The following is a 26,152-nucleotide window of genomic DNA, read 5'->3' as shown; positions in this document are numbered from 1 at the left end:
TACACCTCAGCACGCGGGGCGGTGAATTTCAATTTTCTGTCATAAATCAATCCGAAGCGTTAGGCAGATAACCGGTTATTGGACCATCGCCGTTGGAGAGGTGTTGGCGCCAAAAAAGGGAAGAAATGCGATTGAAAATAGATTCAATTTTTCACAGTCCAAAATGTCCTTCGTTTTCTACCGTGACGCAGTGAAGGTACACAAAGTTTTAAAATAACAATTTTCCTGCTTCTTGTCATTGTTTAAATGTCGCTCATTTGCGTCATTACTTTACTTTCATACAAACATAAACACATTAGTCAACATGCCCCCCCCTTGCACGTACTATAGGCGATTGATGGCCTATATTTGTAATCAACATGTTGAGTTTGTCTTCCATCGCCAGCGGCACTGCCAGCACAAGGCCTTCCGTTCAATTTATAACAACCATTACCCTAAGCCAGTTATTGCTTTACGAGTAGGTTTTGGCTACACACATTTTACACCACGCTAAGTACAGTTCGGTGTGCGTTGAACAGATTTGTTACGGGGAACTCCCCCCCCCGGTGCGAGGTGTTCTCCGAGAAGTTCGGGGCATCGGGGAGATGATGCGCGCCAGTCGAAAGGCTTGTTTGATCCATTTATCATACCGGGAAGCTTTCGGTGAAATTGATGTCACGGACGGGCGACCCTGTCGAAAGTGGTTCCAATGTCGGTAGCTGTCACCCACATTTACATTCAATCGATGTGGCGGACCCAACGTTGGGGGTCCCGAAACGGGGCTCTGTGGTCCTTTCCCTTCGTACATAAATCGACCATTTTCCTTTACGTTCGGTTTGCGAAAACGGGAAACAGTTTCTTGCGACAAATGTGTGCCTACATCCGGGAGAAGGTTTTTCGAAGGGTAAAAATGGTAAGCATGTGAGTGGTACCCGGTACTTTGGTAGACTTTATCGTTTGGTTGTATGTTATGCTGCTTTGGTGTGGATGGTTTGGTAGAAGCTAAATAAATGAAGCGCCGGGTCTGGATTATGAATATTACCATTTTGTCATCGAATTTTTCGTTGCCATTAAATTGGATGGCCATTTTGTGTGGAGGATGGGAGCGCATGTGTGGCTTTGTGCTTGACAAACAGCGGCGGATGAAAATATTTCATACGCGCATCAACGATACATCCTTCCACAAAATTCCCTTTCGGGGAGGATCATTTTTCATAATTGAGATAAAATGTAAATTTTTAGAGGAATCATTTTTCAAGCAGTGATGTGCGAAATTTACTAAAAATCAATAAAAAAAGAAGTTGTTCTTTAGAGGTAAATATAGTAAATGTTTGAAATAAATTCTACACTCCTACCAATAATTGATACTTATCATATCTTGATCATCATAAATGCATAAATTTTGAATAACATAATGTATTTTCATTACCACCGGTACGATTCCAATTATAAACCAAAACAACCATTCAACCATGGAGCGGAATACACAATGAAATTCTGCTCGATTTTGCTTGACTCCCATTGTTTCAAATACCGAAACCAGGCACTCATGTTTGCCAATTTATCCGTCTACCGGTTACGGTGGGTTCAGCTCAAGCATGCTCATGCCTGGCAGGGATGTAATATCGGTATCCGGCATATTTCTCGTGCCGCCCTGACAAGCAGGACGGCTTTCGAGACTAACATCGCAAAACCATTGTCAATCGGGCAGACATTTCGGTACGAGACGTACGGCGAGTGATTTAATAAGACCCTCGTGTCGTAACAAAACCGGTCGATGGTGAATTGTTGACGGAGCGTCTGAGACGTGTCCAACGCCCGAACAAAGTATCATCTTGCCTGTATCAGCGCGAACATGTTTCTCCTTCGGTGACTTTCCTTCGAGGCCGGAGCCTGGTTGGAAATTAATTTGATTTAAAAGTTACACTCTCTCCACCCGGTTCGAGCACAAGCAAAAAATAAAATCAATCGGTACGCGATAGCGCAACTAATGAAAGAAGCAGGAGGAGTTTTTGAAAAAAAAAAACGTAATAAAACTGACAGTAGAGAGATAGATGGTGAGTGGGAATGGCATTGTGGCGAGCGAATCCCAAATGGGAAATGCAAACGTTCGGCCGGAAGCTTTGACTCGTACCGGTTTTGGCAATAGTTTCTGCGGACACCGACAGTCGATGGGTTGTCAATGATGTCACAGTTTCGCGGAAGTTTGAAGTTAAAGCCAATTTCTCCGCTTCGCGTCAAGGCGATCGCACACGCGCAAAGTGGGGTAAGACTTTTGTGGTCGTTCAATTAGGGTGGTTTATTGTGATTGATACGCCACGCTGGGATGGCTTCTAATAGTATTCAGCACTGGGAGGCTCACGGAGCTCGACTATTTGAGTGGAGAAAGAGAACCACCATCATTGAGTGGATGGAACATGTTGTTAACAGTTGGGGTGGTTGAATAAAGTGATGATAATTATGTCAGATGAAAGATTCTAATCGTTCTCAAAACGGTTCTATGATCGTACAATAGGTGTTCAAATGTTGTTTGCTTCACTAATTAAAGCTATTCTTCGGAGGTGAACAATGGAAAATTCCAACTATTTGCGGACTGAACTAAAGCGCAGCCATTCTTCAAAAGCAAGCTATTCTGTTGTCAAGATGTATATGTATCTAGCCACTGTAAACTGATATCGCTGATATACCACCGCTCTAATCGACCAGTGATGAGAAAATCTGTTTGATGATTCAAACAAAAGGACCTAAACCTCACCGATTCACTGTGATCCGTCCCGAAAAAGCATCGAACACAAAACATCAAACGCTCCGTCCCGTTGGAACAGCACGATTGGCTAGCAGCAAATGTAATCAGATTCTTTTCACCAAGGGCTTACTTTTCGTCCCCGAAAAAGTTCTTGCCTATTTGTCCGTGGGCGTTGAAGGTTTGCTTAACTAGGTGGACACGGTTCGAGTTTGGCTAGCCCTGCTGGTGAGATATTTTTGTTTGTGCCATCTTCTGTCACTGCATCCTTTTCTTGTTCGGACCATGTCGAACTGTCACCGGGCCGGAACGTCCACCAGTTGACTGAGCTTAAAATTGGTTTCGATTGTTGGTATGAACCAGCGTGGGGCTCGGAATCTCACGCAGGGGACGCCGCGATACTAAAGCGGTGGTTGTTGATGGTAGTACCGAACCAATTCAAGGTTCTTTTCCCAGCAACAGCGAGGTTGACCCGTTTGGTGTGCCAACGGTGTGACTGTGCACTTTGTGCCACTAATCCGGCCATCCGAATGGAAGGAAAGCGCCGAAAGCGAGAAGAGTTGCCGCCAGCGAGCTTTCCAAGTTCTACGATGGAGGTGAATGAAAATCACCCCAGGGGGATAAATTGAATTACCGAAATGAACCATCAAACGCTGGACGGGCGAGGCGCGGCCAAAGTACGAAAAGAAAACTTTTCTGTTCCATTAGATTAAACTGGAAAGTGAACTTAATTATCGTTTCGGCTAATTCAGTCGAACCATGGCGAATCGAACGTGAAAACAGCACCATCCCCGATGGCTGGTGAGCCGATAATGAGCTTCTGGATGGGAGTGGCATGTGTCCAGTGGCGATCTAGTGTTGGTGTTGGTGTACGTTGAGTTTTTACTTGCCGTTATCTATTTTGTGCAAACAGACGAAACACATCGAGCGCAGCGAAGATGCTTTGAAAGAGCCCCAGCTGTTTCTGATGCGAGGTGGTGATGTTTGAAGCAATTGATTAAATCAAAGACAATGATTAAAACGGAGCAGACAGAATGGTACAGAATCGCTAAGCAAAAGAGAAGAAACTAGGTGTGGATTATGTTTGGAGACAAGTACTGGAAGTTGGAAGGTGTTTTCCAAGAAGTAGATGGTATTGTATTTGATTTCAATTTTCTATTTTTACTTGGTGTACCGTGAACGGTACTCCAGCCATCTAATGATCGTAAAGAATCTTTCTTGGAATCTTCGTCGCCACCGGTGCTAGAGTAAAAGCGTTAGATGATAGCATTACTGAAAGGCGATATCACCATTTATAATCTCAGTAACTAGAATTTCAACATTCAGCACAACTGTCTTAGTTGTGCGTTTTGAATATATATTGCGTTTAAAGATTCAGGTTCAAATCTCAACTATTGATACCCAGGGGAACTGGTCTAATCTTGAGAAGATGTGTCCTGGGAAGTAGTTAACCTTTAATAATTTTTAATTCTCAGAACAGTGCTTGAACATAAAAGGCTCTCAAGCGTTTGAACACGGCGCTGTATGTGTTACAGAATAAAAATGGTCAATCAGAACGGTGATAGACAAGATTTACTTGAATCAACGTGTTAAGGATACGACAAAATATCTTCGACGTAATTCAAATTCATCAAAATTGAATAACTTCTTCGCAACTTTATATGTTCATATGAGATTGGACATATCATCTTCAACCGATTGTAGTTATCCAGTTCCATGACCTAAATACAGAAGAAATGTATGAAAAATAGCATAAAAACGGAGTCTTGCAGTTGCACGATGATCCCATCATTGTAATTAGGACTCATCTGTCATCCACCATGCCAAGTCACGTCTTTAGAATGACACCAGACAATCAACTCGCGCACTGCGTGTACTATGTTAAACGTTTTCATACTGGAATAAGTTTTGACTTGACTATTGGTTGGTGATGGTACTCGACCAATTGAGGTATCGTTGTAACCTCCGTCTGTTCTTTACAAATTCGAGCTACTAAAACAACGTTAATTTCACAAAAAATGGAAGAAATTTAGCTAAGTATCTGATTTGTAATATTAAAACTGATCGCTTGTACTTCTACGACAAATTATGCTTTACTAAACGTATGTTGCTTTGCAACATGCGTGAAGCATGCGTACAAATTTCAACTTTATGTACGTAAACGTCCGTTTTGAAATATTTCTTGATTTTGCTGATAAAAAGGGCCCGCAACCGGAGCTAGATTGAACGAGCTAATATCTCAACAATACCCGCAATACAATTTCAGTTGTTTATTGTCATAGCAAACGCAAAAAGCAATCTCACACTTTATTACCACACCAATATGGTCGCGGTGCTACTGTGCCGCTGCGTCGATCATAGCCAATAAACGCGTTTTATCGCGGTCTTCGGTTAATAATAACTTTCTTCCATCGGACCACCGGAACCACCGGCCCGGGAAGACATTCGTTCGCGCAGATAAAGGGCAATTTATTCGCCGTAGGTGCCATTTTTTGCCGTACAGCCTGACCGGCGGTATCGTGGTACGGTCCCGTTCCTAAGCGCACTTGCCCGGAAGCGTACGGCGCGGGGACGTTTGGGATGGTACAAAAAAGACAATCCGCGAATCAGTACACAAACCGCAAACCGGAGAGGAAACGGATCCGATAACAAGGTATCCATGCAGTACCGTTTGCCGCCATCGCCACCGCCTCCTAGCCGTTGGGAAGGTATAATCGCTCCATTATTATTTCGATGCACAGAATACGGAATCAATAATCAACATATGGCGTAACGCAGTGAACCAAAAATCCACACGCAGCACCCGGGTCGGAGGGTCGGTCACGGACGTGAACATCACGCACGCGATTCTTCGCGCGCACTCACACACGTACGTAGGCACCGGTGGGCTCAACCACCAATTCAGGGTGGGCTGGTGCGTGGGGACATGGCCCGGTGGCGTAAATTTACGAACACGGGATGGCCGCCTTTAGGGGTGCGATTTTGGTTTCGTTGGCTCCGAATTCAAGCCGCGTTGCAGTAACAATTTTCCGGCCAAGAAGCGCTTGCCAAAAATGTTGGCCGTGCCTACCCAACCAAACGGTTTTTCGTGTGTGTTTCAGACCAGAGAGAGAGAGAGAGTGAAAGAGAGAAAGAGTGAAAGCAATAGCATGAAAGGGCACGGGATCCAAGGGGGAGTGGGGAAAAAGGAAAATATTAATAACGACAACGCAACCGAAAAACGACGGCAACGCCACCATAAGGATGCTTAGCATGTGCACGTACGTGTGCACAGTGCTGTGTTTGTGTGAAATTCGGCAGTTTAAAGCCTACATGCGTGCGGTTTTCTTTTTTTTGGGGACCGTGCGGATGAGTTCCCTGAGGGCACGTTTGGATCCGTTCCGGTCGATTTGCTCGAGATTGGTTTGGATGTTTAGCGCCAGCAAAAACCAATGCCTTGGGTAACGGTGACGCTTGAGCAGGGTTTCGAAACAATCTGTGTGCGTGTGTGTGTGTATGTGTGTGTTTGCATATGTGGCTTATTGAGGCGTCTTTCGATGGTTAACCATTTAAGAGAGCCTCCGTTGGCACCCAAGGATTTCCGCAATTCCCCGCCAAACCACAATCTACCCATCATTTTGGGCTGAAATATATCATTTGGTGGGTACGCCATGGTAGGAGTGGTGTTTTTTTTTTATTCTCGAGCTTTTACTCAAACCATTGTGGCGTAAGGATTCTGCTTTCCTTTTAATCCTCTTCCCATATTCGGGCATTATCTCGCTTACCCGTTGCACAGGTAGGGCAGTACGGCTAACGTTTGGTTTGATTTCCCGGCAGCTGCTTTCGTCCCCGTGGGGGTACCACTCACGTACTACGGTGCCGGTGAAAGGTTCGGAATCGTTCACTCAACGAGTTCCACCAGGAAGGGGAACAGTTGTTGGGGGTTGGAGCAAAGAACCCCGGGAACATGATAACGATGGTGATCGGTGAATAAATAATAAAATTTCTGCCACGGCGTAAAGGAGGGAACAATTTATAGCTTCGGGTGTGTTAATAAACATAAACACGATCGTATGCGAATATATAAGCATAAATCGAAAAGTCCCGTTGCGTAACATGAGAAGACTTTGGGTCTGAACCGGCAGCCGTCCCGATGCGTTTGAAGAAGATTTTGTGGGCCAGTCCACGCGTGTTCACATGATGGCGTAAGATGGGTTGGCGAACCCACATCCCATCGTGCGGAATGCGGAATGGGATGCGTGAGTGATTGAATTGTAAACGATGGTTCGGTTTGTATTGTTGAGTGTGCTGTGTTGTAATAAAAAAAAAGGTAAACCTTATGGCAAAAGGGGCGGAGAAAAGTTTGTCTGATGGCGCACATAACGCACTCACACCCACACAACGGAACCTTTACACCTACACCAGAGACGGGGCTCCTCTTCCATTGCTTTGGAACCGCTTGGCCTGTTGGGTGGAGAATATAGAAAAAAGAGCACACCAGAATGTTGTGTGATTTTACTTCCCTCGAGGCCATACTAAGAGGACAGTTTTGATGAGCGAACGGTGAGATTCGGTCGAATGTTGCCGGTGAAACCGTCGATGTTTGTCATTCTAGTTTTTTTTTCGGAACGATTGCCGATGCTTTGCCTAGCCCTTCGCCGAATCGATGGCGATCGATTTTAGATGAATGATATGCACGGCCCAGAATAGCATGATGCTGAGTGATGGCCGTGGCTGTGCGGGTTTCGTAGTTAAATATCAATCAATGCTGGAACGTTTTTTCGATCAATAATGAAAAAGGTGTCGTTTTGCGTGATGGGTGGCTGTGCATAATGCGTGATAAATCAGCAACGAAATGAAGTTAAATGTGAAGCAAATTAAATCCCATAAATTATTGATAGAGGATGAATTGAAACTACTTTTTCATTTTTACTTATACATTTTTTTTATTTACAATTAACACGTCATTCATAGATTCAAATAAAGTAAACCAATTTAACACAGTTTTACTAGCAAAGTTATAAAATACTAGGCGCCTCCATTAATTGAAAATGTTCTGTAAAGCACCTCTCAATACTAACACGTGTTGCGTTCAGTGATCTTGTAATCATTAGCAAGAATTTATCACTCGACGTTCCTTGCAAAAAGCGATATTAAACTATTCCCTACCAATCCGAACGGATTGTAAACAAGTTAGGCTCGATTTTCCATTACACCCGTGTTACCGAGAGATGCCGAGCAGTGTACGTAATCTGAGTCAACGTAATCTCAACTGGAAGCAGAACATACCATGATGAAACAGCAGTAAGCAACGGTTAGCTTGCGATTCTGTGCCGTCTGAGTTGATAAATACATTCGTCTGCAATCATCGTCATCAGCCAGCACAAGGGCGTGTAATATTATCGCAATAGGTGCGCACTTCAAACAGCAACCGGCATCGGTACGGTACTATAGCCAAAGGCGCACTGCGTCAATGGGGAACTTTAAATTTGTTTCCAAAAGAAGAAGCATTTCACCCCTGAATCTGAAACCGTTCATCTGCAAAACAACCTGCGTGCAGGGACGGGCAAAGGTAATGGTTTTTTGGGAGGCGTCAGTCGACGCTGGTGGAAAAGGTGATTAGGTGCGTTTGTTTTGTGCGGTTAGAATCGTTTCGGCGCGAAACCGAGCGAGAGATACAACAGGAGACCAATTTTGTATCGACATTCTTGCCGAAGGAAGATTCCAATTCTACGTGCTAACTTTAATTAGCGGTAGCAACAATTCGCCTCAGGCAATGCCCATCTTCCTTGCCCCGACGACACTGACGCTTTTGGGGGTGCTTTTTCTTCCGACGAGCTTCCTTCCGTTTGCCAGCTGTCCTTCAATTTGTCTGCGGATGTAAAGGATTCTGTGTGGATTCGGAGGGTGAGCGAAAGAGGGTTTGCGGTTTTGATTATTAGCTAACACCAGCTACTTGTGCTAATGGAACCGGCATGATTACGATTATTACCGCGCCCGATCCGGTCTTTGAGGTGTTGGGTGTTTTGCTTTTTGCGACTCGCATAACCGGTGGCGTGCGACCGTGTGCGTGGTGGTTGACGCAAGTAGTCTAACCCGAATGTGATAGCACAGGTTTGGCTGCGGTTAACCCACGCTGAGAAATAGATAAGTGTTGAAAACAATACATGATCGCAGGTTTGCCAGTAATCAAAGGTAGTGTTTCCATGGTAACAAGGTTCACCGTTGGTGAATTGGTTTACTCGTTTCAAAACCTAATCAAATCAACCTTGGAGATATTGCAGCATGTCTGAGAATTTGCTCTGTTCGAAAGAAATCGTCCTAAGCTTAACTAATGCTTCAAATCCTACAGGCTACACGTGTTTCTAACTTCTGCGGAATTCCACTGCATGAAGAGCGTGACATTGAATCTTGAGATGATTAATTAAGATAAGGAGACATATCGTACAACTTTCAATAGACATAGTGTCAACAATTATTGCCTTTGCTGGGAATCTTTTTATTAGGCCGTGCAATTCTGGGGATTCTGATGGCTGTTCAAGTTTAATGTGACTTGCTGACATAACCCAAAGGAAATTTCGTTAGAGGTTATTCGTAATATTTAAAATAATTGTTGGTTTTAAGTATGATAACAAGCGAACTCTTTAGCACTATGCATCAATGGTCAGCAACAAAGTTTACATTCTACAATCTCTGATTCTAACTAAAAAGGCAACCAAAAGCAGCTTCTTTTAGCACTCTATTTATTTCACAATCCTCTCGTTTCGATTGTACTTCGTAGTGGAGTTTTAAAGCGAAGTTTAAAGCGGAGTTTAAGAAACCTTTCTATCCTTTGCTGCAGTTGTAACTGAGCTTTTCGTCGTTTCTTGGCGGATCATTCTGGGTTGATTTGATCGTCCTTCATGAGCCCGTTTTTGCAGCAAGCGCCACCTAGCGTAAAATTGAATGTTGCTGAGCCCGTTTTTGCAACGAGCGCCAGTTAGTGTAAAATTAAATGTATCAACCAACATATTATATAAATAAAGAAAGTCCAACAAATCGCGTGTGATTCAAAATTGTACCCAATTTGTGTTTTTTTAAAGCACACAATTCAACAGTTGAACATATTGCATGCCTTAAAACTTTGTACTCTTTATCTTCGTGCACATTAAATATGCAAGATAAAGGATACACCCACATTGTACCAAAAGAAACAACACAACAAGGGTTTGCAAACAAATAACATCGGCATGGGTATAGGTGAAGAAAAGGCAAATAGCTTAAGATGCTTTCATATTGGCCCGAAATGCTTAACGTTCATCGAATTTTTTGTACGTCAACCGAAGCTATTTGCTACCCGTTCCCCCTTATACCGCAACGAACCAAATCCAGATAAACTCCGTGGTGAGTTTTTTACGGCAAAATGAATGTGGAAAAGTTCGTGTTGACTGGACTGGCACTCTTATTTTAAATTCTTGACTGCTCTTTCTCCGGGGGGGGGGGTCCGTTACACTCTTGACTCTCGCCTTTGTGCAGTTTTGTGGATGCTTTTCGTTCACTTTTTTTTGTGCACGACGGCTCTGCTCTGCATAAACCATCGTTCCCAACAGCTATCGTTCTTTTAATAGCTGGGAAATTCATTCCAGTGCAGTGCATCGAGCTGGGGCTTGAGGATACCGTTCGGCTGCCACATTGTTCCACCCTTACATGGCGCTGTACGTGTGTGTGTGTGTGTGTGGCTCTGATGCAAACCATGCCGGGGTATTTTGTCTGGTTTTGGCTTGCCGTCCGCAATCGGCGGTTGTGGTACATTTTCTAGCACGAAAGGCGTTCTGGTGGACAGCTGAGTGCAACCGAACAGAATAACAGTGCCCAAATGACAAAAACATGAGCCAAAATCGTGGTTCCAACGAGCGGTGAGGTTTGTTGGAAGTTTTTTTTTGTTTACGAATATGATTTATGATTATTGTTGTTTAAAGAAAGCAGAGCTAAATGAACGCACATAACACGATGTTTGGCTGAAGGATAGGGATGTAAAAAGTATACTTTTCGTGTAGCAGCGGTTTTTATGAGATGGAATCACAAATGAAGACTTGAATCAAAATGTTGACGCTGTATCTATTGATAAACGTTGTATATGTAGGCGGTTGTCGTGAATGAAAATGATACAACTTTGCTCTATCTGACTGAATGGTGATCTCATATAATTTTCCCAATACGATATTAACTACCTAGGAGATGACGTGAAAGTACAAGGTATAGTTAAACAGAGCTTCATTAGTGTGACTGAGTAGAGAAACTGAAAGTGACCATGCGTACATGTTTTAAAGAATGTAAAAAATAAATTAATAAAATAAAAGTATCGTGCCATCGGAGGCTAATTCGAGATATTGAAGATCAGTTTGTTGAAGCTTAATGATGCGTAATAAATTCTAACATCTTCAGTGCTTTAATAGATTGATAATGTACATAAAAAAAAAAAAACACGTCTGCTCAATCGTGCGTCCATGCTATGTGTCACCCATAGTTGGGTGACGCGAGACTCAGGAAACTTTCCCCGTAACTTACGTATGGCAGACGCGGTATGGAACGTGTAAAAATGTAAGTGTTTTTTAAAATTTCGAAATGAACCTAATTTTCCAACAACCTATCAAAAATAGTGTCAAATTTTACTGCACATTCAACATGCTAACCCGCTCGAAGTTTACCAAGTTTCATAATTCACTCTTCGACTAACGTTGTGAATCTGTTGCGACCATCCAAAGTCGATGCATCAGCGATAGTCTCCTCTCCATTTCCTTGCTTTCACGTCTATCCTATTTTCGCCCTATCGACCCACCGGTCCCGATGTACGCTCTATATTAATGGGCATTATGTGTGGCGAATCGTTTCCATCCGTCAGGCGCAACACAGGACACAGGAGGCGTTTCGCGTTTCGCAGCAGGAAATTGAAATTTCGATTAAAAGCGAGATTTCAGTAGAAAATTCAATTAGCACTTCGGCCGTTATGGTGGAGGTGGTGGAAAATAGCATCCAGAACATCACTCGCCCCGAATGTGCTGGTTGTTTGACGTGTCTAAAAAGTTGGTGTTTTCACGACGCTTTTCTAATTTCCACCTTTCACCCACGCGAAAAGTTCACTTTCCCTTCGTTGGGGGTGCAGGAGTGTGTATGTGTGTGTGTGTCTGTGTGAGTTTATCAAATGAGATTTTTTGTCTCCCTTTTGCTCATGATGGCACATGAAGAAATCATATTCATCCGTGATGGGCTGGTGGTACAGTGACGGCAAGGGGTTGAGCGCAAAAGTTCACGGCACACATCGTCAGCATTCAGCGAAGGCATAAGCTTGCCCGAGATGAAGCAGCAACAGCAGCCACGGTAGCATCGCATCGCGTCGCAGTTGATTCCATCTTCGTGGCAGGCGGAAATTTGCAAACGCCCGTTGCCGGCGGTTCTGGTCGCGACGATAAAACAAGTGTATTGAGCGCAGGACATACCGTGTGGCTGCCGGGTGCGAGTGATAGGGTTGCTATAATCGCTTTTTTATATGCTCATCCTGGTGCGGGAGCGAACGCTTGAACGGGGTACATTCCATCCGGCTATCGGGGAGTTGACATCCGTCAAAGCGGGACAGAGTACGTCGGTCGCCACACGTTTCGAACGGCGCCAGTTGTGAAGGTTGGATGAAGTTTAACTCATCGGCAAACATATGTTCGGTGCAGCGAGCAAACAGCCACACACCGTGTGCGAGGGGGCACGTACATGGATGTGCACAACGATGATGATGCCGACGACGGACGGTGGACGAGACGAGACGAAGCTATACGACAGTCACGGTCAATGTGGCGTATCCGGTTATGGAACCATTCGTGTGCGGTTAATTTGAAAAGTAGTTTTGCAAGTTTCGTCGTTTTGGCCCCCGAACGAACCTGATCCGGGTTGCGAACGGGTAATGAACATGATGCGCTGCGGTCTACCTTGCGGCAGACCGAGGACCCGAGCCGACGGGAACGGTTCGGTAATGGCTAAAATAAACATTCGGTTAGTAACATTTGTTCCCGGCTCGGTATCATGTGTGATGTTTTGATGAGCAGAATAGAGAAACTGTTTAATGTTTGGTTTCCGTTCAACTACCACCGTAAACATTAGCGATATTTAATGGGTGTTTGATTGAGGTTTCGATAGACGAATGGTGAGTTGAGAATGAAATGTAACTGTGTGCAGCTGCTCTTAAATAACCATTCAGCAACGGTCATTCATAAGTTCATGTTGAAGATTTCCCTTTTCGAAATCAAACATTGATGAACGTAAAACAAACGAATCTCTTCAAACTGAGTCATTGGGTGATTTAGGAACTTTCGACGTTTTACGTATGCATCCGATGTTTGCCCACGTTGAACTATCTCAAATTGGATGTATGATTGTTCCGTTATCAGCCACCTGTACAGGGATAGCTTAGTCTTCACAGAGCGTTACGATATGCAGCGGAATATTTGGATCTCTTCCCCGCCCGGTTCTCGTTAACTTTGGACGTACCGAAAGTTCCATGGGTTCCATTTTTATTGTTTTTTTTTCTCGATTCCTATTGACCAATTGGGTCAATGGATGTATTTGAACCGGCTTTTAGCTGACGGATGTTCAAACATGTAACATGAGCCACGCCAAGCCTTCCCAAGTAGGATGTTCCCTTCACCATGGATTTAAACCGAGTTCTTGGAGGCTTTTTTATGTCGGACGACATATGGTGTGTGGTTCACTCGTCATTTGCTTGGTAGAATACCACATACCATGCCAGAGAACGTCAATCAAAAATCGAGTTTCATCATATGGCAGCAAGGTTTTCTAAGGATTTAGTATGAGAGCGGTCTGAATCGGCAATGGCTTCGAATGGTTTTCGACCTTAGTCCATTTGGGGCATGATTTTTATGCATGAAGCTACAATATTTTCTCATTGTATTTATTCTCTTTTGATAAGAAATCAATTACCAGATGAGTAAAAAAACATAACAAAATAAAGAAAAATCATTACTTTACCTCTTTCCTTCCAGGGATTGCTTCTCGAAATTGTAAGCAATATAAAATTCAAACGAAATTCTGCTTGACTCGGGGTTCACTTCGTAGTACAGCAATTGTTTGATGGAACGGTAACATGAAGGGTTATTAAGCCCGTTAGTACACAGAGGCCGTCCGGTTGAAACCGAAACAGATGCTTGTGTTATGGATCACAAAGGAATTCGCTTGCCCGCACTTTTACTAAAACGACGTATGAAGATGAAAATGTAATTTATTTCTCATCGCCATTGGAAACTTAATTTTTCCCGCTGATTGACCCGCCGACGGGTCAAACCGCGTTGCACAAAAAGGGAGCATTTCGAACTGTTGCCTTTTGTGTTGCGTACGTTGTTACGATGCTAGCTGTTTTATTTTCACACGCTTGAGTAAGGTATGTTTTTTTTTATAATGTACACATCGAGAAACTAAAAGGATCATCAAAATGAATTATTTTGCCATACTCGACTCTACGCTGTTAAAATCATCACAACAAGTATAAATCAATTTGCTTAAAGCTGATTGCAAAATAAGATGGAACAGAGCATTCCCGTCCATGGGGTTGTTGTTTTTCCGACACAGTGTAACTCTAAAGTGCTTGTCGAACGGAAAAGCTTTACACGCTTCGCATGTCTCCACATTTGTTTCAGCGGTCCAAGGATTTTCCAGCAGAAATTTTTCACACGATCGAAACGGCGGCAGCAAATTTTCCACTCCATAGATACCTGTCACAGTGCATTCACGTTTACCTTTCGACCTCATTTCCGGGAAGGGCGATTCGCGGGCATGCTGCACGGAACGTCAACGAGCGGTTCGAAAATTTCCGCCTCCATCTCGCAACAAACCCGGAAAGGCAACCCGGTCAGGCGTGCGGGTAAGGTGATTCTTTCTCCGACCACTTGCACGTTGCAACCCCATCAATGTTTGTCATGAACTCCAATGCTTAACGAACTGAAGCAAACCGACTAGTGCTGTTGGTGCTGGTGCACGAAAAGCACAACATTGTTGTGTTGCGCATGTGTGCGTCTGCTCCATCTGTTTGTCATTTAGGAAAGAAGCAATAGCGGCAGAAAAAACTTTATTTATTCTCGTACCCGTTGTATTTGCTTGTGGGAATGATTGGAAACATGATATTGGCAATGAAAATGGTTAGTCTGCAGGACAGTAGGGCGAGGTGTTGCTCTGGGTATTAACATAAAAAGGGAGCTCTGTGCTTGGTTCGTTTGGTGTCGCATTTACCGGCAAACGGGAGCAGTGTGAACGTGACTGCCGCTGTTGTGGTAACTCCTGTTCCCAGTCCTGCGTACCCCTGATCCGCTGTACAATAATTTGTATGCTGCAGAAACGGGCAAATAAATACGTGGCAGGATAATAATGTTGCGCTTAGCGACCGTGGTCCTTGATTATGATTATTATTTTTATACACTCCAAACGCCAAATCGAGTCCACACCTTTGCGGTACTATATTATTATGTCCTTTCATTGTCCCGGCCACACGCGGTTCGTTGGGGTGCCACCGGTGAGCAAAACATATCCTACCAAGTGTAGTTTTATTTACCGCCATCGAAAAGAGATAGCGAAAGTAACAGCAAAATATAGCAACGGACGCGATAATAGCCACCCAGCCCGGTTCCACCCAGCGGATATTTAGACGACGTAGGAGCCGCACCCAGACTCACCCACCCCCAAAGGAATAAACAATAGGGCACGAAGGCTTATTTGATTATAATTATGGCAGTGCAAATAAAGATTGATTGAATGATTAATTGTGTTTGTATAGCCTATTGCTGCATAACGTACCCGGTAGGGGCCCATTATAGCCTGCGGTCCGGAAAGAATTGACTTCCTTCCGCGTGTGACCGGCCCGGAGCCCCGGAGCAGGGAACCACTCTTACCCTGATCCGATAGATTAGGCTCACCAAAAATGGATCAGCTTTCCGGTCAAATGGAACCTCGTTTGCTCGGCGTTTTCGCCGACGTTCAACTAATTTGAGGAGGACTAAAAAGCTCGGGAAAGGTTAATAAGACAGACCGTCTGCTTTAAGGTTCAGCGAATTATCAAAAGTTGTTTCTGGGTGTATTATCCGTTTCTCTTTTTTCCCGTTTGCCGATGTTCGGCTTGATTCGTTGCAAAATATCAGCAACACCTCACTGCGTTCGGTCAACCCCAGCAACGGTTCATAGATGCTTGCGAAGTGTCTGGAATCATTAGCTTAATTGGTTATAATTATTCGGCCTCGTCGGCTGTCGGTGGTCGCTCAATTAAGCGATGTGTACTTCAAACACGGCTGTGATCGGATGACGAAGTCATGGAAAATGTGGCGGTCTTTGCGGGTTTTTTGATTATTTGCAATGCTCGGGAGCAGTAGTACAATAAACCGGAATGCCTAACTTGTAAACTATTCCTAACAGAGCGTTTTACCTACGGTTTCGAAATCGACACGTTCTGTGGGATTTAAAAATAAAACATCAACCTAAACACACACAAGAAAAAAAAAACCGATTCGTGTAGGAAATACACATTTAAAATATGTTGTCACTCAAGGTGTGGCCAACAGCTTCATTTCATCGTGGATAACGCGTACTCGTGGCTTTGGAGGCAGCTATTTATAGCCATTTTGTGCGCGGACATGACGCTGCCCGGTCGTGTTACAGTCGGTCTTGAGCTGATCGTTTCCATGCACCTTTCCACCGATCGGAGCTGTGCGTGTGTTTGACCGTGGAAAAATATTATTTTCCCACATCGTTTCGGGTGGTACATTTCAACTGAGAAGACACGCATATTTCTGAGCCATTTTTTTACATTTTCAATCTCGTTTATTTGTGTGCTGTCAGTGTGAAATACATAGCATATCCTTTAAATTAAAACATCTCCTAGAAAGAAATTTAATGAGATAATAAGAAATGCAAACACTTCATACGATAGCGGAAAGCCAAATGCAAACTCATAACCGGCAAAGCATTTTCCTGCCGTAAAAAGATAAACAAATATTAATTCTTATCCTTCCGGTTCCGGTGCATCGGTTGCATTCCGACAAATACCCCTCAACATTGGATGCATTCTACTCGATTTAATTTTATTTGCGTTTCCGATTGTGGAAAACAAAAAAGCTCCATTCCGATCTGTGCTGCAAAAAAAAAAAAAACAAAACAAAATGCAGCACCAATGGAACGGACATTTTAATCTATTTAGAAGTTCTTTTCGCAACACTTCAACCACTCCGTTTTCCTTCAACTATCTCTACCTTGCTTAGGTGTATGAGTTTCTGTGTGTGTGTGTGTGTTGTGTGTTCAGTTTCAGCTTTTGTTTTGTTTATTAAATTTCGGCTAAAATAATCAAATTTTCAATCTCCTCAAGCTTTGTCCCAATTTGGCGGGGACTTGCGATAAAAGGGTTCCGGCGTGTTGTGCGCCTGTGTGTGCGAGTGCTGAGAACAAAACACAGAACACACAGGCTTGTGTTCGCAGTGGGCCAGGTTTTTTTTTGGCGGTACGGCCATACCGAAGCTGGCAACATCGTTGGCCAGTTGACAAACAAACAGGATAACAAGGAACGATCATTTTACGTTTTCCGATGTGAAACGGGATTTAATTTGAATCCCTTGCGGTAGGAAAGCGTTTTCATCTCGGGGTGCGGTTGTTGCATCGTTTCGTGATTTCTTTCCATGCGATGAACGCAGACTGCCAGGATGTGTGTGTGTGTGTGTATGGTACGAACAAAAAGGGCCCATCTAAGCATAAAGGAAACCCTTTGGAGTGTGTATTTTTTTTGTTCTTTTTGAGAAATGTATCCATTCTGCAGCCGAGGAGGACCTTCCATCAGTCGCCATAACCATCCGCTCCTCGTTCATATTGGCCGGCAGGAAAACCAGCAGGATATTGGAACTCCACTGGGCCACCCGAACGTGTGGGTTTTGTGTTGGTGGAAAACATCGTATCCACTTTTCTTTACGGCCGTTCTGTGAAACCTGTGCTACGGTTTCATCGTGTACGAAAGATGCTAAACATCCGGTGAACAGAACAATCAAAGCGAAAGAAAAGCGCCGGTCGGTGGAATATACACATTGTTTGATATCCCGGTCCCGTTCCGTCCGGTACGTGCGGAGTGGTACATATTTTGTGGCACATTTTCTGCTACAAGGATGCGAAAGGGCTGCTGGTAATGCATCTTACGGGTGCCCCAGCCCAGGTGGCACGGCGAAGTCCTGCCGTTGACCACATCGCATCGAAAGGATGGAAGAACGAGGTTTTAAAATTCATCCTACGTCCGAAAATGAGGGTATGGATGTTTCAGCGAATGCATCCCGAGCAGGGATGTAAAGACGTGTCCAAGGTTTTAACGCGCCAAGCAAAAGCCATAAAGCCATACGGTAAAGAAAACTTTCGAACAGCACGAGTTTGACAATCGCTTTTCGGAATGAATGAAGTTGAGTAAGCAAACGGCGATGAGGTTGCCAGAATCGAAACGTTTATTTTTTCTTTGCTTCTGAAATGCATTTTTTTTAACGGATGGATTTTTTTTAATGTGAAAACGTTTCTCATACATGTTTCAAAACACGATACTAATAACGATGGATAACGATTATCGAAAACGAACGTATTGAATGTTTTGATTTCTGGTTCTTAGGGGTGTTTCTTACTCATACTTTTGAGACAATGTGCTGCGAACTTTGTGTTGATGATTTTTATACGATTTGTTTTGTCGTTGCGCATTGGATAATAGCGGATAATATGATAAATAATTTCTGAAACTAATCAGTACCAGCAAGAGGAAAATAAAAGATAGAAATAGTAATCCATAATCAACTTCAATCCAATAAAATAGAACAAAGTCATAAATTAACACAAATGACAGATAAACTGATGCAAAACAAATAAAGAAGAAAGAGGATAAACGTGACAAACCATGTTGTAATGGTGAAAATATACTAAAAGATTATAAACTAGGAAACAGTAGGAAAAGGGTAAAAAGCATAACACTAAGATATGTTTAGGTGAAATACTTAACTTACTAAACTTATTCTTTGTACTTGCTCGACGAAGACCAACTGACAATGAGCACGAATATCAAAAGGACTAGCATTTATATAACACTGAATCAAGTAAGCAACGACAGAACAAGTTTTAAAATTCAAAGTTCATCTTATACATAATTCTAAGAAATGGAATGAATTTATAAAAGAATTATAAAACTTACATGTGTCTAAAAAATCGCTAAAAAACATCGGCTGATTACTTCGCACAGTCAGGCTCTTTTTATTAACACTGCAGTATTAAAAGTTCCGAATAGTGGTCTAAGCATTGGGTGGCAGTATTTTTTACTGCTGTCTCCTCAAAGATTGTACTTCGCAGTTTTTGGAAAAGAATTTCCCTCCCCAAAATCGTTCATGTTTGCTCCTATCCGCCAGACGCACATTATCATTCGCCCCGAGCACATTCGGCGTTTGGATGGTGCCACTCTATCTAGCGTTTGCTGGTGTCGTTTTTGTTTTTTTGCTCCACCGTAGAATGTGAATCCATTTGCAGAGGTTGGGAAGTTTTTAATTTATAAGAGAATGACGATTCGACCGCCAAACTATTTGTGCTATTTGTGCGCACCGAACCGGGAGTACGACACATTAATGGAAAAATAGCGATGCTCGCAGTGCAGTGCAGTGAAAATAAAATGGTTGCCGGAAAACCGGACGGGCCAGCGATCGAGCAAATAAACTGTGGCATAGCGTAAATTCCAAGGAGAGAGATAGAGAGGGAAAACCCACCATATAGCCAAAAAGAAACGGCTTTTAAACCATCCGATGATTTCCGCACCACAAACGCCAAGGATAGTTCTTCTCGGAAGTGGCAGTTGGCAATGAGATGACTTAGTTCAGGGTGCCGGGATATGGGCCGTGTGCGCCCTGCGAAAAAAAAAAATAGCGTCCCTAGCATTTTTGCAAGGACAGCGGTCAAATCTGCGCTCAAGGAATGTGGGCACCGGGTGGTCGATGGTTTATTTGTTTGCCTTTTCGGGGCAGACATTTTCTTTCACATTTAATCACCGCACGGTGAAAAGCAATGAAGCATTTTTTTCCCTTTCATCCCAGCACCGAGCGTGTGTAATTCCATCGGTATTCGTGCACCGCTCGTCGGAAAAAATAGAAAGGAAATAGCACAACAGCAACAACGGTAAAAGGGCACCAAAAATAAGCGTGTGATGTGTTACGGCGCACGGCTTTCAAACATTCGGCCGGTAAAAGCGCCTTGGGTCGTTTGGAAAAACATGCTAAAGAATCAAAGCGGTGTGGGAAGGAAAATGAACGAAAATAATGTTATAACTACGCGTGTGCCACTGCCGCTAACCTCGATTTGTGAGGGTTTGGGGTCGGGGCTGCTAAAAATAAGCACCACTCATTTTCGACGCTGGCCACTGCTGCTGCTGGTGATGACCGGGGGTGAAGGTTTGGGCGTTGGGTTGCTCTAAAATTTCGGACAGGCCATCGTGGTCTGCAGCACGGTATTTTCGAACAGAGAAGCTACCGTTTTGAATTCTGACCGTTGAAGTCTCTGGTTGCCCCTTGCGCTCGCCTCCCGATTCTTTAACCGAAAGATGGAGTCTATTGCGAAAGAGAATGCACGCAATAGTCCGTCTTTTCCCTATAAACCTTTGTGCTCGTGTGACAACACGCACACAACATTTGCTGCTGATGATCAGCACCCATTCCAATTCCGTTTACTATGCACACGGTTAGAGCGAACGTCCATGGATTGAAAAATTTATCGTTTTTTTTTCGCTTTTCATAACGAAAAAAAAGGGACCGAAAGTAGAGAAAATGGGCCCATTTATGACGGTCGTCAGTTTTGAGAGGAGATCGCATTACCGTACGGTGGACAGTGTTGGTGGTGGTGGTACGTTGTCGGACCGGCGAGCGTTGATGTCTCATTTAGTGTGTCATTTTATGAAGACCGTAGATGCATGGTCGGCATCCGGAAAATGTTTACATTGGTTCGTTTAGGATTGAATGAATGTGGCCATTTTTTATGGCGCATCCCTTTGCCGCATAGTTGAACAGAGGGCTCATAATTCGTACATTCATGACTGTGTTTTTTTTTTCACCAGGCATTACTATTTTACATTGTCCGTCTATAAACTATTCTTGGAAAGTTGGGTTGTAATGTTTGGATTGTATGAGAGTTGAAGGCGAGTTTTGTATTCTTAAAAAGAAATTCAGTTTGTTTCGAAGTCGACGCTAGGAGCTTTTTGATTCTCGGCGACTCACAATTGTGTACTTCAGTTTCAAGGGTTGTTTGTTTGGATCTCTTTTGTACAAACATAGTTCAACTTACATGTTGTACACATTCTTTCATTAGAGCTTCTCACATATGAGATTTTAAAAAAGGGTTCTATGCTGATTAATGGTTCCAACGGGCATATCGCGCAATGTTTTAATCGTTTATAGCCTTACACAACACTCGGACATGTTATAAACTTATGCTGAGTGTGGGAAAACCACATGTCCTACAGTCTTAGCCAGTCTTATCCTATGTAAAGCTACCTTTTGAAGCACCTCCATTTTCTTTATAATGTTCAACACGCATTTTTCATCAATTTTTCAATAGTTTTTCCCAGTTATGCTATGGATAAACTGTATGAATTTTTCTAATTGTTGAAGAAATTACGAATACATGCTTAAAGTTGTACAGATCTTTGTATTGACTGCTGTTCCATGCATACACATAAGGGTTGTCCATTTCAGGTGAAGAAAGTAATATAAATCCCCTATAGTTTTCTGGAGTTATTTTTGAGTTGAGAAAATCTGTTCCTTGAATCAAATAAAAGATAGTATTTACATATTTCAAACTTTATTTTTTGTATTAATTTAACAACTCTCGATTTGTCTATCCGAATAAGTCCAGACAACACTTAAAAAGATTATTCAAAGCAGTTTTAACGCAGCTCTTTAAAGTACTTTTAACAAAGATACCAAATTTTTAACAATTCGTTTCATTTGTTCGTTATCAGTAGCCTTATTATCAGTAGCAGTGTGATTTGCAAAAAACAAATTAAATCTCTTCAGTGTCCTTTAGAGTCACAATGGTAACATTGAGCAGTATGAAAGTGGGTGAGCTATAAAGCCATTATTAATTTCCATGTTACATACGCAATATCAACACTCAATTACCTAGCCATTCTTCATGGGCAGACATGCTTTTTGTAGCGTGCCCCGTTTTACCGTCCCGTCTAATGGAATATGCACCATTATGCTTTCACATTACCGCTGCATACAATCGGTAGGAAATGTAATTACGGTTCCTGGTGGACGTTCTGGTCGGGGAATGATCGCGAAAGGTTTTTAGCTTACTGCTGCCTCACGGATAGCCATTGCCAACCCGCTTAACTCGCTATCGTACGGAAAGCACAGGTCGTGGCGCATTTGTTGCCCTGGCCGTGTGACGATTTGGCCAAAGACACAAGTAGATCCGGTTATCTAAAATTTTATCCATTTCGTTCCTCGTTTTCTTCACAAAACCCGTAACCAACGAACCGTTCCTAGGTGGTGATGGGAGAAACGCGAGCGGATCAGCTCCACGGTTCTGAGATTCATAGACTTCCGCAAAACCGTTAGCCAAATGACAGCATCGGGACGAGCGCAGTGTCGTGTCGACGGTTACGCTTACTGGTTTCGCGACGTGGAAATCTCGCTCGCACTGTCGTTACGGCTTCGAGTGGCTCTGCTGGCATGCACGTGGGGCCGCCGGCAGTGGGGTCGAATTTATTCGTCTCCTGTTTCTAATAATTCCTCATTTTCATATGGTACTCGAGCACGAGCGGCTTCCGCATTCGACATTTGCCTCGGACGACCATTCCGTTCCGAGGTGTGGTGTTTGGGCGGGATTGCGTACGGGACCGGCAGAAGAGGCAGCACACCACAACTGACTTTGGTGGTGCAAAGGGCCATGTTTACCGTGAAGTTGCGGACGGTGTCTCGTGGTGTGTGCGTCAGAGTGGCTGAGAGGAAACAGAGATCCCCAGCACTGTTCGGCGTCCTCGCCGGTGGCAGAAATGCCAGTTTTTGAATAATTTCCGCAGCATTCATTTCCTTCCTGTTTTCATAACCGTCGCTTGCCAGTTTCCCGGACGCCAGTTGCCGGAATCGGCCCACACCATTCTGCACTCCTGCACCCTTTTCTCCAACCGCCCCAAACCCGGCTTACGGTGCCAGCTGGCCAACGACGTGCCGGCGTTTCCGTTATATTTCCACCCTCCAACCATCGTCTACTCGGCCTCAGCCTCTTCCTCAACAGTGCTGTTCGCATTTCGCAAAAGGTTTTTTTGCCATAAATGTTAGATTAGTACACGGCAACTGTCGGTGCCGGGATGGGATCCTGCGAAACATTACGTAACGCTGACGCTAACACACCATCATTCAGCACACCGCGATCCAGTGCGACTTCCCCTTTCGTCGGCCATCCACGGTAAGAAGTCACATTATTGCCAGCGATGGAATGTGACTCAATGTGACGAAGGATCCAGCGGCCAAACTCGGGCAAACTGGTGCGACCATTTCCACCTACACTGGCAATGGTACTTGACAATCGGTCGTACGGGTAGAATCGGGACGAGCTTAAGCAACCCACTGCCCACTAGCCTGGAAAGGACGAATAGGATGGAAAACAAAGCAAAAGTGAAGAGGAAGAGAAAGAATAAAAAGAAGAAGAAGACAAGAACATGAATACACCACGGAACAGAACGAACGGCGGATCCCGGGCGCCAAAGGAAATGAGATGGAAATAACCAATTATTCTGTCTTGTTGAACGTGTCCCTGCGCTGTCCGGAACGGTGCTGGACGGGTGTTTTTTTTTGTTGTTGTCTCGCTTCTCTTCTCCATGTTGTACGGCGGTGGTTATATATTTCGACCCCCTTTTCCGAACATCCTTTTCACCTACCACGGGGTAACTTACACAAACGAGCTGGTCGCTTTGTTTTACCACCAACCAATATAGTTGGCTTCCTTAACTAGTACTGACGTGTGGCTAACTCGTAACGGCACAAAGCGTTCACCATGGGCATGGATCGGAACCGACAATCAGGAGAAAAAGACACAGTAACGGCAGAAAAAAAAACACAGACACACTCTCAACCAACGATCGTACAGTTGTGTCGCCACACACCAAAACACAACACTATATATAGAGTATATTTTTATTAATTGTAACTTTCGGACCAACCGAACCGGACTCCACGGCAGCTAAACTATTTCGTCAGTCACTTATTTCAGCTCATTATTCTCTGCCATATCTTAATCGGATGTAGGCACTGGCCCCACAATGACCCCACAGCTTATGGCGGGCTGGACACAGGGAGTTGTTCTGGAATGGAGTGAAATTTTGATGATATCATTCTTGACCATTGCAATGCCGACAAACGGCCGAGACTTTGCTGAACGCCTGTGCCGGAAGCATTCCAACACTTCACCCTTCCACTGTTCCCGGGCACGCAACCCTGCGTTAGCGTGAGGGTGTCAAATGGGTGACGCTAACACGGTTTACCGACTCTAGCCCATGGTTGGAAACTGGAGCAGGATTTTGCTCAACCAATGCAGCACTGTGTGCGTGTGTGTGTGTGTGTTGCTTGGAAGCCGGCATTCAAGTCGCTTTCTTCCTGGTGAAGTAATGTACGAGAGTGCGCTGTCATGATGAATTGCTGGGAATCTTTCACACGCGCCGTACCGTGCGACCAGATAGTTTTGCGTCCTTGATGTTAAATTTCTTCTTCAACACAATGCATGCGTCATTGTGGTTGGTCCCGGGAATGGAGTTGCGGAAAACGATGGAGTCCCCATTTGCTAAACGTGGGTTGATGTTGACTTGCACGACTTGCATTGCATTGTTTCAATGGGATTCTTTAGATGGTTTTTTTTGTTGCTGTCGGCTACAGCAGACTGTTACAGCTGAAAAGGGTAGCCAGTAGCTGACGAAAGGCGGAAACTCTTCAAAATATCCAATCGAAATGAGTCAGCAGCCCCGGCTGTAAGGCAACCCAATAAGGGAAGGAAAAGTGTCAATCGAAGTGTCAATTAGTGTGTTGGTAAAAAGATTGATGGGATGACGATTCGAACAGGAACAGGTTGGCCGGCGTGGCTAGGAGCATGTCGAAGGGGTTTGACGAGATGAAGTGTCCGCTTGGGGTGGAGATTAAAAAGACAATGACTTGAAATTACTTCAAAACTGGACAAAAAATCGTCGTCCACAAAGGAAGAGCTCCGTTTGAATCGTTCTGCGGAACTCGTTGATGCTGTTGGGAACAAATGATCATTTAACTTAGAGATACAGGGCTTTATACAGGTGACATTCCCTTGGAACTCTACATGCTTTATCGATTGATTGCCTATCGAAGTCGGGTTTTTGTGCAACAATGAACAAAACTTCCCGAAAACTCCAAATCTTCCCTGATGCGGAAACGTTTCAACTCGTATTCAATCGTGGTGGTACGTGTCTGTCAAAGAAATTAATGCCCAACGTATTATTTTCTGGCTTCCAGCTCCATTCGCTGTTCACCATCGGCATCATAAATGAAATAAGTGCCGCAATCGCCAGAAAACGCGCGAAAAGAAAATCACATCCCGAAATTAGACATGCGGGACTCGTTCCGGAAAGGAATCAACCAATTTGCGGCCACATTTACCGGCCCAGCCTGTTAATATCTTGCTGACATGTGTGCTAGTTCTGTGTGTCGTGCAAGTCGAGCAAATGTTTCCGAGATCGACCTATCGAGGTGCCGCAATCATAATGGCCGATTTGAGGTGTGCCTCAGGAGCTACCTGGGGGAAGGGGTGGGCTCCCAAAAGATACACACGACCCGGCCAGGTCACGTTAACGATCGACAGGCACGCACGCCATTTGGCTGTTGGCTGGGTGCTGTGCCGTTTTGTGTGTTTGTTTAAGGCGCGCTTGTGAATATAAATAAATTACACAATCTCTAAACACAGCAAACAAAAAAAAAACTTTCGACTAAAACTTTCCCAAGACAACGCACGGTCTTTTCCGACGAAACACACGGGCAAATGTTCCGGCAAGAATCACTGTCATTTGTATACCCGCCTCGGGGAATTACCGATCTCGATGGGTTCGATACGGTACCTCGCATACATGCATGCATGTGGCTGGTTCTGAGTGGGATACATTCGTACTACGTAGTGCCCTTCCTACGAGAAGGGAGACATGCAGCGGTGGAATGGCTGCCTTTCACCGTTCATAAAACACTTCCCTCCAAGGACCGATTGCAATGATTTTTCGACCACCCAACAGTCGCGAGCTTTCGATTTCCAATCCACCAGCGCAGAAAAGAACAATCCGGAAGCCGTAGATTTAATTTTCTCTTCCACTGTACGCGGCACGGTTTACGGGTGGTGGGCTATTTCAAGTTTCATCCTACACGTTTGTTC

Source organism: Anopheles marshallii, chromosome 2 (genome assembly GCF_943734725.1).
Source record: "Anopheles marshallii chromosome 2, idAnoMarsDA_429_01, whole genome shotgun sequence".
Classification (NCBI taxonomy): Eukaryota; Metazoa; Arthropoda; class Insecta; order Diptera; family Culicidae; genus Anopheles; species Anopheles marshallii.
Note: the sequence above shows the minus strand (reverse complement) of the source record.